Source organism: Anser cygnoides, chromosome 12 (genome assembly GCF_040182565.1).
Source record: "Anser cygnoides isolate HZ-2024a breed goose chromosome 12, Taihu_goose_T2T_genome, whole genome shotgun sequence".
In the NCBI taxonomy this organism is placed as follows: Eukaryota; Metazoa; Chordata; class Aves; order Anseriformes; family Anatidae; genus Anser; species Anser cygnoides.
In genome coordinates, this window is record NC_089884.1 from 16,964,037 (window position 1) to 16,978,031 (window position 13,995).

General features: G+C 36.6%; 1 long non-coding RNA gene across 1 annotated transcript in view; it reads left to right on the forward strand.

Annotated features, from left to right (window-relative positions):
* The first annotated feature begins 9,630 nt into the window (after nt 1-9,630).
* Nucleotides 9,631-13,995, forward strand: part of LOC136791800 (uncharacterized) — a 68,431-nt gene continuing 64,066 nt past the window's right edge. Inside the window, exon 1 of the long non-coding RNA XR_010834593.1 lies at nt 9,631-10,244. This is a non-coding gene — a long non-coding RNA (uncharacterized lncRNA). The remainder of the gene's footprint in view (nt 10,245-13,995) is intronic.

Sequence of the window (13,995 nt, forward strand, 5' to 3'; positions counted from 1 at the left end):
ATCAATGTTTTGTTTACTTATTGCATATAAGCTTTTTATATATGTGTTCCTAAAAGGATTTTAGTGAGGTGCTAAGTTAGAGACATGCTATATCTAGACTTCTACCTTCAGCTTATCTGACTTGCCAGTAGAGTTGAGAAACTTATCTAATATTTAATGGGTGCCAGGTTTAAAATGGAAGGCGGATTTGAGAAAAGGCTGAAAAAATATTTATAGTGCAGCCAAAGCAATTAGAGAAGCCAGCAGAGACTGTATTTCTCCTCTTATTCAGGAAGAATTTACTGCTTCTCCTTTGTCTATCACTTTCGAAGAACTATCGGAAGAATAATATACTAAAATAGTCACCTCTCAGTAAAAATGCAGGAGGCAAAGGAACTAAAATGGGTGGGGATTGGCCAAATAACTGTTATTGTCACAATTCTACTGTGCGCTTCTAAAAAATGCGTTTAAAGAACATGGCCTGTGAAAGAATTGGAATGGAGTGAATAATGGAAAAATATTCAGAAATATGCTATTCAGAACATTTAGTGTATTCATAAATTATTCACCCCCACAGAAGTGCAGGTGCCTCAGGATTTTTGTGTGTAATGTGACATCCTCAGCTGGCGTACGCTGGCACTGCTGCATTTGTTTTCATGGAGGGATGCCAGTTTACAAAAATCTGCCCCACGTTATTCCTTTGTTTTGTACTCTTCTTATTTTCCCAAACATTCAAATACATGTAACTCTACACAGGAAACTATGCTGAGACTGGAGATGAACCTTGGGGCTCTATGATAGTACAATCTCTTTAAGCTTTACTTTCACAGTTTCCACGATAACATCGGTTCTTTTTGGTATATGCTGATAGCATTGCTGCTCACAGCTACCTGCATGTTCTTTCTCTCACTCTCCTGTAGCTGTTCGGTGTGTGTATGTTAAATGCTCAAGTTCCATTACCCACCTATCTCCAGTTGTTATCAAGTTAATTTATGGATGAATGTATTTAGTTTTGTATGTATTTTCAAAACCAAGAGTAAACAGAATTGTTTTTCCTTATTTAAAATCCCATTATAGCAGCTGCACTATAAAGTGTATTTTTTCTACTGTTTAATATTTTATCTTGACCACAGTTTGCATATCAGCAAACTTGTAGCAGTATGTTGACTGTTATCTTCTGTGTACCAAAGCACAAGATAGTTTGGAATTATTAAATAACATTGCTTCTCCGTTATCCTTTGAGGGCTGATACTCTTTTATTCTAAGTAGATAAAAGATAAACATAAATTATAGCAAATCAAACTGCAGGATGATAAATATTGGTGGAAGCCTGGATAATAATATAACAAAAATAAGATGAAATCCACCCTTTCCCACTTGCATCCATCTTCTATATTTGTTTTTGCAGATCCAGCTATTGTAAAGGAAGACAATGGCTGTGGCAGTGCTTTTGCAAGGCCATTATACATTTCTGAATGACACAGTCATCATTACTCTGAGTCTTATTTGCTCAAGGTTTTATAAATATAGATTGGTGTATGGTTTACGTGGGAAAAGTATCAAATCTATGACACATATGTAACTCAAGTCAGCACTATTTCAAACCTTTTTTGAGATTCAGTAGCCTTTTCTTTATAAGATTTCCAGGATGGTTTCTGTGGCAAACAGTTGTGACCATGTGTTATCTATGTATTCCCCACGTTTTCATTAGCATGACTGACAGTTATAGTGTCTGTAATTCTTCAAGTGAAAAGAAGGCATTCCCAGGCACTACTGAAACTGAGATTTCATAGGATCAGAGAAGAAAAAAAATGATGGATTTGTATCTAGTATTATACCATGGCATAGATTTTTATCCAAGAACAAGTTTTCATTGACTTGTGATCATTACTCAAATGAACTACTCAGATGAAAACCATTTTTAATTTGGAAAATAGTGTATATCTATTTAATAGAATAGTAGGTACAGATACAAATAGGAAATAGTTTTAGATCTAAAGGCTGAAGTAGTTATAACAGATGGGAAGTCTTGAGGGAGTTAGGACTAGGATAGAAAAGTCCTTATGGCACAGAATCAGGGAAAAAATAGAATAAATTGAGCATAAGAAAAGGGTGTGATGAGGATCAGGAGGTATCAGAGGATGAAATTATAATTCAATCTGCTAATCTTTGCTACAGAACTTCATGACAATAATAATAAGGCATTGCTACAGCTTAATGTACCAAAGAGAGAGAGAGAGGTGTTGAAATTCTTTCAACTATTTTAATATAAAATTCTTGAAAATTCCTGTTGGCCAGCTGTCATGCCATTCATGACAATATGTATTTAAATATTATATTTCCTTATTTACACTCCCCCCCCCCCCCCCCCATCCCCTCTTTCTATGTTGATTTGGAGAGGCTGAATTAAAAGGACTCTTCAGTAACCAACAGTTTGTTTTCTGTTTACTGTCCATTGGTAAAACTGGCACTGGCACAAAACCTTCCACTCTGCTGCTACTATTCACTAGCGATAAACTCCATTTAAAATGGACAGATTATTTTCATAATTTTCAGTTAAAAAAAAAAAAAAGTTACATTACCTAAAGATGAGCTAAATATCGTAACTACTCAAAGTTTTCTATAGAGCATGAAGTCCTCGAAAAAATAAGTTGCCATGAATTACTTTGTTTACTGCCTTTTGTAGTTATTATTGTCATTCTGCTGTTCTCTAAAGGTGCCTTAACCCATTTTTGTTTACATAAAACTATTATTAGAGTTTGTACTAGGAAGTATATAATTTACATAATCATAAAATAAAGAATGCACATGAAGATGTGAAATAAAACAGTGCACATTTTTATCCATGAAATGTTATTGCCTGACCTGAAGTAAATTAAGACCAACTGCCACTTGAATAGCAATTATTTGTTGCTTTGAGATGATGATACTGATAACAAATGAGGATTTTTTTTGACATAACTATGTGTTAAAATAGTAATCTTTTGTTCAATTTAGCTTAAGTCTTTCGCTTTTACAGAACTATATCTGTCATTTAATTGTGGCAGAGATGAACAATAGATACTTATATTCATTTTGGCAGCTACAAACATGTAAACAGAGTGGCCAGCACATATTTTCATGTGCTACAGTCATAGGGAAAACTTTATGAAACATTTAGTTGTTCAACAGAGTAGCAATGCTTAGAGGTTGACCTTGAAGTCTTTGAAATGCGAATTGATCCACTGGAACAAGTACAAAGCCAGCTTTGGTGCTAAATGTAAATTGTTAAAAATGGTGCTGCATAACATCTGCCTTGTAGTATGCCTTAATCAGCACTGTGAAAAATGAAAGTTTAACGATCTACTATAGTGGCTTCGAAGTGAAGGATAAACAAAGGATGAAAGAGTTTCCTTGCACGGTTTGTAACTGATGGCATGAAAAATGTCAAGAACCATCTGCCTCAAACTTATCCAAACTGTCATCAAGTATTCTAATCCAGTCAAAGGAGATACAACTAGAACAACCTATGTAACTTGCTGAAGGCTTATCAAAAGAGTTGTAAATAATAAGAAGAAAACATGCGCGCACACACACACACACACAAACCCCATCAACTGCATAACCACAGATTTCTGCCAGCTTGCCTGTGGCTTTGAAATTCAATCCCATTTCTCTAGTCTGACAAACTGTACTAAATGGTAAAATGGATTTTTATTGCTTTCAGCCATTTTCATTCCAGCTGCTATCACAAGGTAAGTACTCAGTTTTCTAATATGAGAATTATATTTCTTCTATTTCGCTTTTCTCTTTTGTGAGTGTATATTGACTGCAATATGCACAAAAATCCATTTTTGCAGAGCTAGGGTGTAAGTGGGGATATTTACACATCTGAGCTTAAAAAGCTGTACTCCTTCTAACCTAGCACACAAAAGAACCCCAAACGTAGCAGCTATGTCACTGCAGAAAGCCACATTCTAGTGAACAGACATCTTCCCCCCCCCCCCCCCCCCCCCCCCCGCCCGGCTTTCACAGAAGATAGGAAAACACATCTTTTTCCCCAAAAAAAGAAGCAAACACATTTAAAGGTGATGTTACACTAAGAAATAATCAAATGGCTGTATATTTTCTAGTTTGATTTTTATGAAGTTTTTCAACTTTCAGCAAATTAGGCCACTCTGTATTCTGGGCTTAGATTTAATTTTTTATTTTTTAATTATTTATTTTATTATTATTTTGTTTTGTTTTAAGAAATGTCCCTTAGTACCTAAGTAGTACAAATCTCATTGAAAGGCAGTGAAAATTTGGCTGTTAAGTCAATGACTAGACATACTGAAGTGCATACTCCTTGTGCTTTAATGATTCCAAGGGCTGGGAGAGAAATGCCAAGTCTACTCTTGCACATAAATTTCTGTACTCCCTTGGGGTCCCCTTGGTTTTAACTGGTTTCCAAAATGGGTGAGTTGGGGTCTTTTGGTTTGTAGTAGTGTTGTGAAATACGGGCCTAATCTAGGCTGAGGTATCTAGACTTTTGACTCCTTTGTCAAAAATGTCTCCTATGGCATTTGTTGAGATTTGTTGAGGTATTGGATAATGACTTAGGTAAGCAAAACGAAAATATAAAAATATAAGCAAGGAACACAGAAGGCAAATTGAAAGGATGATGAATTCCAAATTTACTTTGTAGTGCCACCTGTATTTAAGTACATTTTTTCTTTCTTCTTCTCCCAAATATGAAGCATAACTCCAGCTATCTTAGAGCTGGAAACTATGCTTTTGGGCATAGAAAGGGAGACGTAGTTTCATAAGGTTCCAGTTTAGCTTCTATATTGGCAGTCTATATTGATGTACTTAATTTTTACTTAAAATTCAGAACTCTTAGCATGCATAGAAACATACGTATATTCTGTTGTTTAAAGTTATATTTTTATTATTTGCTTCCAAGCTATGATATCCTCTAATAGCTGTGTAGCACTTATGGGGGAAAAAATATATTTCTATTAAATGTATCTGTAATTTTCATTGGCTCTTGAGTGAATTTATACAATTGATGTTGATACATTTGTCATGGAATATTCTAGTGTACAGGTGGAAACAGATGATACAGTATTACTTTTTTTTTTTTTGGTGACAAAATGGTATGCAATGCATTGGAAGATTATTTATCCATAGCAGTTATATGAAATGCAAATGTCATAACACAGATTACATTTCCATAAAACCAAAATAACACTTCAATGTATGTGATTTAGTTTTACTGTGCACATTTTTATTTAGCAGAACTGACACATTGCTTCATATTTGAATCATTTTTTTTGCCTTTCACATTGAACAAAAAGGTGAAGAACTATTTCAGGGTACAGTAACTATTTCAGTGCTGGCAGTCTCTCAACAGTCTTTCCCAGCTTAATAAAAATATTTTCTCACTGTTTTATTTCTAATGCTAAAAGAAAAAAAGGGGTACATAGGCCAAACAGTTAACCTTCTCCCTGCAGTTCTACTGTGAAAATCTTGCCTGTCAGAAACCTTATTTTGAGCTAATTCTTAGAGGAAAAAAAAAACTAGGGAGACAGAAAACAGAAGTGGTAAAGAGACTATGTTTTTGACATTATTCTATTATTTATTATCCACCCAAATCAATTAATTAAGATGATTAAGCACTTGAAGACAAACCGTTTCTTGTCCAGTTCCTGGGACTGGCCTGCTTAACTGGAACAATTCTCAGCCCATCTAAGTTTTGAGAATACAGGAAAGAAATGGGAAGAGCATGAGCATGTTTCATAGGTGGATAATCATCCAGTGGAGTACAAGTCTCTTCTCTGAATTATTTAGCCAGTTGATTACTGATTTAAAAGAAGGAAAACAAAACAAAACAAAAAAACTTAAATGGGACCATTCATCCTCCCCAAACCTCTGGTAGTTTACTTATTTGATTTTGCATTTTTTGTTCATTTATTATTATCATGTGCTCACATATGTGGATAATGAACTCATTTAGTTAGGATGTCAACAGGGTACAAAAAGACAGCCCTTTTCACCAAGAATTACAACAAACTAAGTGGAAGATGAGAGGCAGCAGTTAAACACAGAAGTCATTCCAGGAAAGACAAAATTCCTAGTTTGGTTAGCAGAGATCTCAGCATACTGCAGATCTCGTTGTACTGGCTGTAGGATGTCTTGGCCTGTAAGGCACCATGTACAGCTGTGGGGATCACTAATATGCCATTGCTATATTCTTGTCTAACTGTCAGATAAGAAACTAACATGAATTATTATTTAATTTCTCTCTACAATCAGTGCTGAGGTATAAATACCTCTGGGTTGTTATCATCTATCTTCAGACACCCCTGGAGGGAGATATATTTCCACTGATGAGAGGGGTGAGGAACTAGCTTTAGCCAGCTAAAATGTGAAGAAACAAGTTCCATCTTCTGTGTGCTGTCACAGAGCTGGCAGTCTTTTTTTTTTCTTTTTTTAAATTATTATTATTATTTCTACACCTGCATAACTTCATCCTGTTAGTATTCATATCCAGAACACTTGGCATGCACTGGCATTTAAAACTAAATTACTGTTAATAGTCTGTAACACATCAATAGTAGCATAAAGTGCTACTTTGTGGGTTAACAATGGCTGCTGTAAATGGAACTTGATTTTTCACTATATCTGACTATGGCATGAGAAAAGTGGATTCGAAATGGTCGTGATACAATAAAGTGTCTGTGGACTAGCTGAGACTGTAAATTAGCATTTCTTTGGTAAATGATTGTGTAGTAGCCTGTAAACCATGCTAATAGCTGTATCTTTATAATTCAATAAAGCATATACAGCACATGCAGGTGGTTCTTATTTTTGTATGGGCAGGATTGTTTTAGTATTGTACCTAGGTATGTATCCCATGAACTCCTGGCTTTCTCATCAACCAGATTACTTGTTTACTGTTACTTTTTAATTGCTTTCACTGATTGATCATATCTGTTATGTTTTGCTACAAACAGCATGTGATATAATTGATGTCTATTATCATTGTTATTATTTTGTACAACAAAAATCGCATGTTACTATTCACTTTTTCAAGGCGATTTCATTTCCATTAGTCAAGGATATGTCAGAGATGGCAAAACATGTGATTGCACTACAATAAACCACTAGATATGTATCTGTGTTTTTGTTGTGGGTTAAGCAGTCAAGAGTGACTGCAAAAACTAAAACTTTCCAAATAGTAATGTTAGATGACTAGACCATATGAAGAAGGTAATTTCAACAAGTTATAAATGTCAGGAGAAAAAACACCACCTCGGTGCTGTGTAGTTTGCTGAAAGGGATCTGCAAAGGTGTGCTGGTTGTGCAGTCATTTCCATTGAGATACATGTGAATTTTAATAAAAACAGACAAGCCTCTCAACTGGGGTTTGCAGGCAAACTACATAAAAGCATTGGATGGAAATCAGAAAAAGAGCTGGATACTTGTGCTTAGCATGCCTGGAAATATGTTAATGTACTCCTATGTAAATTGACTTAATGGAGAGAATGGAAAGTGTCCAGCTACAATAGCTAACTTGATAAATCTCAGCACACTGTTCAGCCTGGCTGACCTAAAAGAAGATAAATTCAGTGAATAACGAGGATGAACAACATTACATGGTTTTCCAGAGTAAGACTCCAGCAAACTGGTGCTTGGACTGTATGTGCCAGGCCACGCGCACACTACCATGAGACAAAATGGTGATTTTTTTAAAGATAGTTTTTGGGCCTGCTCTGATTCTATGTTATTCTCTGGTGTTTTCTAGTGGGTGGACTTGGAGGCTGCTGGCCTGGGAATGCCAGTGGGTGAGAGCGTGGCTACAGCACCGTGAAATGGAGCACCTGCCCCCAGTCCTCGCAGCGTGTGCAGGCCTGGGCCTGTGTGGGGGAACCTGTGGCCCTGTCCTCTCTGCTGAGGCAATCAAAGGTGGTGTCTGGGAGCACACCTGTCCCCTGGCACCTGCCAGGTGTCTGTCAGACCTCAGCCATTACTGGGCTGCCTCAGCCCTGCACTCCCCCACTGCTGGATGTGTGGCAGATGAAGCACTTCACTTCAGTCTGTGTCTTGAGGCGGTGCCCAGGCCTTCCTGCTGCACCAAGGGGTGAGTGTGAGGATGGAGGCGTGTCCTGTCTTGTCATGGAAGGAGTGGGGATGGTTTGCAAGAGGCACGTTTTGGGTGAGCAGTGGATGCAACCCATGAGTACAAGCCCCTCAGCTTTCCTGCCACCTAGGGCTTGCCCTGCTTAAAGATTTCAGGGCAGGATGTGTCCCAGAACCCAAGCTGGAGAGTGAGTTCTCTTCACCAGATGAGGCCTCCGTCATTGTGCCAGTGAGTCAGGGTGGCAAAACCAGGCTCTGAACACACAGCCAAATACACAGCCTGTGCCTTCAGTAGGCCGCTGTTCACGAGTAATATTTCTTCCTTTGCTTTTGTGTTTTCTGTATCAGTGCAAAGAAGTTGCAAGGGATGTAAAAAAGAGAATCTAAGAGCTGGAATTTGTGCCATATGCAAGGATGTTTTGTGTGCTTCCCTCTTCGGAGGACAAAGGTTTACAGGTTTAGACTAAAAGAGGATAGGTTTAGATTATATATAAGGAAGAAATTCTTCACAATGAGGGTGGTGATGCACTGAAACAGGTTGTCCAGAGAAGTTGAGGATGCCCCATCCCTGGAGATGTTTAAACCTTCCCTCAGCCAACCTGTTTATTTGGGGGAAGGTGGGAAGAAAGAGTGGATGGGGAAAGGTTCCTCTGAGAAGAGCAGGCACCTGAGGGAAGCAGGAGAGCTGGCTGTGACTGTGGCAGGTCACTTTAGCTACCTGTATTTAGTTTTCTGTCAGAAAAAAAAAAAGAAAAAAAAAAACCACAAAACTATAAATATTTACTTTGGCTTAGGTGAGCCATTGAACTAGCATGGAGGGAGGAGTCACTACAAACAAGAAATAAAGTTCATGAAACATAGGTTTCTAAGTAAATGTCTGCTGCTGTTCTTTGGTTTTATGTAAGATAGATTTCTGGTAGTAGTTGCAGAGGGCAGGGAAGAAAACCATGAATATTGATTACTCTTTTAGGAGAAGAGGGTCATTTGTTAAATGTAACCTAAAATTTCATTGTGGGGGAATAGGTTAATTTCAAGGAGCAATTTACCACATTTTGTATATTGAATGTATGTAAAAAGAAGAAAATGAGTGACCATCTTTCATTAAATCTTTGTTTGAGCCCTCAATACCAGTGCTTAATTGACAAGGACTCAGATAAAAACAAGCACTAAAAGGTTAAAAAGCATTTAATTTTGTCTTAGGCACTACTGCTTTAATGCAGCACTAAACTTTCAGCTTAGTGTGAGTTTGAAAACCTGGCTTATTTTACACAGGAGCAGAGAAAAAGTTATTGTTACTGTGAGGAATATCTATCATAGTCTAATATATATATTTTTTTGTTTCCCAACTAATTAGGGTTTGATGGTAATATTTAGTCATATCATAGAAGGAAATTAGAAATATGGTTCTATATTCATTGCTAGTGACTTTGCCGTTGACTCATCTTGCAGTGCACATTTTATCTTGGATAGGCTCATTGTCTCCACAGTGAGCGCTGAGGTGCTCATGGCAGCCGTATGTCTTTATGCTACAGGTAGAGTTAATTCACCACAAAGTTAGAACAGTGTGGACATCTGATCCTGGAAGTACGATCTATTGGTGTAAGGCTTTGGGAAAAAAATTGACTGACTGAGAAATCTTAAACAACTTCAGGAGTTTGAATCATTTGGCATTTGTGATCAAACACTAGGTGCCCTAAAACTGAGTTGATTACTGCCTAGAACCAGCTGAAGATCTGATCGCAGCTGCTTCAGATCTTCTTTGTTCCCTGCTCTCCTTCCCTCTTGCAGATGTGTGTTACATGGGCAGAATTTGTAATGATGTCTCTGTCAGTCAGGCAGTTTATGCTCATTGCTGCAGTCTTCCAGGTGATGGGACACATGGGCAGATAATTTTTTTATTTTTTGCCAGCTGATCAAAGGAGGAGTGATTTCCCTTTATACTGCAGTTTCCTGTAGAAGCTGTGGTGTGTTTTACCTGGCAGAGCCTCATCGAGACATTGCAAGTTTAGCGTCAGTGCAGTTATACTTGTTGAAGAGTTGGCTTATGTACAAGTGTCTGCTGTGTAAGTTACTCTAGTATTAGAGTACTTCGTCATGAGTGAATTTTTTGCTCTTCTAGCTCTTCAGTGTTTATGAAATAGACATGTGGAATAAAGATACAGGTATCTTTTAGCTACATTTGAGTTTCTCCATGTTGTAAGTCTCTATATAAAATATTGAAATTATCTATTAATTATGAGTTGTTTTAGGTATTAAAATCAATTTTAAAACTTTGAATTTCTTTTTAGTTTTCATTTTCTCTTTATACACAATGAGTTCTGCATTCTGATATTCTATGCTGATACCTAAAAATAACACTGACTACAAATGGAATAGTGTGTGGGCTTGTTGCATGTTTTGCTCAGGGTGTTGCACTTCTACATATAAAAGATATTTTTGGAATAGCTCATTGAAGGACAAAAATGATGTAATAGCTTAATTTATAAAGCGTAATAAAAACTAATTGAAGTCTTGATATTTCTGTCCTCTGGAGAATATGTGGATGGCTTTACCGTTTCCTGGGAAGTTTCTGGCAAATATGTTCTAGACTGTGATGATGTAGGCTGCATCTTGAGGATAAATTAGCAACTACTGTTATTTTCTTAGCCATATGACTGCTAATGTGATCTTTGGTTTAAAGTTTGTTTTTCATTTTTTCTTCAGACACAGGGATAGGGGAAGGGTGGTGATCGTTCTTGCTCATTTTTCCAAAAATAATGTTTCAAGGGGTTAGTTTTTATGGTCTTGAAGTTGTCAATACGATTTCTAACAGTTAAGGTGAGGGTAATATCCATTGTCATCTTCTGAAGCCTTTGATACAGGAAATAGGCAACTTTATCAAATTTATTTTAAATTGCAAAGCATATATTTAATGGTTCTGAAGACTTCTGTTTTAGAAGTTAGTAACAAACTAACATTTAACTTTCATATTCTCTGTCCTTACTTGCTTGGCATTTATTTGATGTGGACTGTTGGGATTTCACAAAATGCAATGACTATTTGTTCTCGTGTGTTTGTTGTTGCTATTTTCTTTTAAAAGACGTTTTTTGAGGGGGTAAAAAATAAAATCCCTGCCTTCAAATTTTGTGTGATACTTGAGACTTACTGACTAGCAACAGTCCCTGCTTAGTGGGACATAACACCTGGCCAGAAATAATTTGTGAGATAATACTGCTGATGAGCTCCTGGGTGCTGTGATGTATGACTTCCTTAGTTTTGTAGTTCACTTGATGGGCTCCGTACAGAGTTCTTCCTTTAGCAGAACTGCTTTCTCATTAAAAACTTTGTCAGCCCTGTTCTTTGTGCAAATAATGATGACATTTGGAAAAGAATCCTTAGTGACCCAAGATTATCCAAAACTTTGTAGCCGTGGGGACAGCAGTGATCCTGTGACTTGGGAGGGGAAAAAAAAAAAAAAAAGAGCCTGTACTACTTGTGGTGCTAGAGAACTTGTAGGCGAGTGTAAATGTGCAACATATATTGTACACAGCTGAACTCCTCTTCTTCTGTTCAGTTGGATAATGTATTTTTTAGCTTCTGTCTTTAGTAATTATTATTTTGAGGAGTGATATGCTTAATTTCTAAACTTCTGTACCATATTTCTGAATTCTTTTAGAGTTTAGTTTTCAGTTTCTTGCTGTTACATGGTTAAATGTCGACACTGTTGACTGGTGTGACAAAGACAATTAATGCTTCTAATCAGTAATACTGTATTTCTCAAACTTTCAGGTTTGTCTGTTTGTTCATGAGTTTAGATATATAATTGTTTAATTGCTTGACAATTTGGCAGAAATTCCAGCAGCAAAGCGTGAATCGAGTGTTTTTAGGATGTGTGACAAAGTTGGCATGTGATGAATCTGTCCTCTGGTATTTCATTATCAAGCTAACATAATGCTCTTTGTAGTTCAGAAGACACTTATGATAAGTATTTCTGTGGCACGTGGTATTTCAAACAAAACCTTTCAATGGTTCAGAACAATATTTTAGAAAATATTTTTTTTTTTTTGGGAAAATTTAAGAATACTTCAGCTGATTAGTTGCTGAGGACCTGATTCAACACAGGTAAAAGAAACCTTTTGTCAATGTAGATTATTTGATTCGGACCATAGCAAGGGAGGATGACAGGCTCTAAAGTGGCAGAAGTTTTAGTACACTGCATATCAAAATATGTCAAATAAGAATTGCTGTGTTGGGAATACTGGAATGCTAAGCAGTTTCCAGATGTATGCTAACTAGATTGTGAACAAGATGGCAGCATAATCTGTGTGTTTTTTTTGACAGGCAACAGAAGAGATACTTAACTTGTAATCTATAAAAGTACATAATTTGGACCTTAAAATAAAATAAGTGACCTCTTTGTTTTCATTTAGTGAAGTAGAGAAAGTAATTTCTTCAACATGTATTCGCTTATGTTGTCTTAATACAAGTTAACGTCTGGAATTTTTGTACCTACTGACGGCTAATGCAGAAAAGGCTTTTCTCACTCATGCAATGTTTGGCGTTGCTCTATTGCTCTGCTACTTTGCTATAATTTACTTAATTCACACTAGTCAGAAAATCAACCATAATGTATTATGGTTCATAAAACTCAAACCAAATCAGTCCAGAGTAGTCTACAATCTTCATCACAAACTATTTCTCATCTTCATACTTCTCTTCTTTGAATTGGTTGAAGAGAGGATTCTTCTCAGATGAGTTTATCCACTCAGCCTGCTAAAGAACCACTTAGTAAGGGGTGACAGGGGAACAGAATTCATTTGTAGAATCTTGAAAAGTCTATTTGTGTCTCTGAAGATGAATAAAAGCCTGGAGGAATTAAATTCTTAAATTCTTCTTTTCCATTTAGGGTTTTATTTTTAGTTTGAAAAGTATAGGAATGAAGTTCTTTTTTCTTCTGGGATAGATAGGAATATCAGGCTTCTGTCTGAGTCCTGCTGTCCTGGAGGAACATAAATCCTGACCACTTCTAAGGAAATAAGAATTTGTCCTAAACAAAGAAAATTTCTCATTTGTAAGCACAAACTTTAGTGTTTTTGTTTGTTTGTTTGTTTGTTTTTATTATGAGAGTGTGACAACTAGGTCACAAGCATGAATTGCCCTTTATTTATGACTTGTATTATGTTCTTGCACTAATGCAAATCAGATATTAATTACTTTGAAGCTAAAAACGATAGCACTTTGCATACAGTCTTTTCACATTAAGACTGATTACAAAAGTCACCTGAAAAAGTAAGACAAACTAAAGTTGCTATTTAAGCTATTTTAATTGGTACTAGCTATCTCTAGGAAAAGAGTAAGAAGAAAGGGCCTGGGATGAGCAGAATACTCAGGCTCAGTTCACATACAGGTAAGAATCCGTTCTCAGAAAACTTGAGGGAAAAGAAGACATGCCAAAACAGCTGGGGTTGTTAAAGGACAAATTACTTCTCCCTGGCCTCTACTTTCATGCTACTCCACAACCTGGAGTGCTATGATGTTCTACGACAAAGAAACAGTTGCATTTTCTTGCACTGTTAAATATCTTAGTACTGCAATCCAATGGATGGCAAACCAAGGGGCATCACTGTAGTGGCTTTTTTGGTTCTGTAGATATGCGTATCTTATGAGAGTAGCAATTAACAGTCTAGAGATACAGGAAGAAATAAACTTTGGTTTTCAGGTTTTTATATTGTTTTCTTTCTTTCCACTCACCTAAATTTACAAAATATTGAAGTGCTTTCTTTCACAGGGAACTAGACAGACGGGGTTATTAAGCACATTTGGGGGTGGATGTCATTTGATCGTGCTTCTGAAAATGTCACGTTTCAATGTGAACACAAGTCTTTCTCTATAAAATTATGTTAGTCCCAATAATGCTTTTCTTTCTCTGATAGA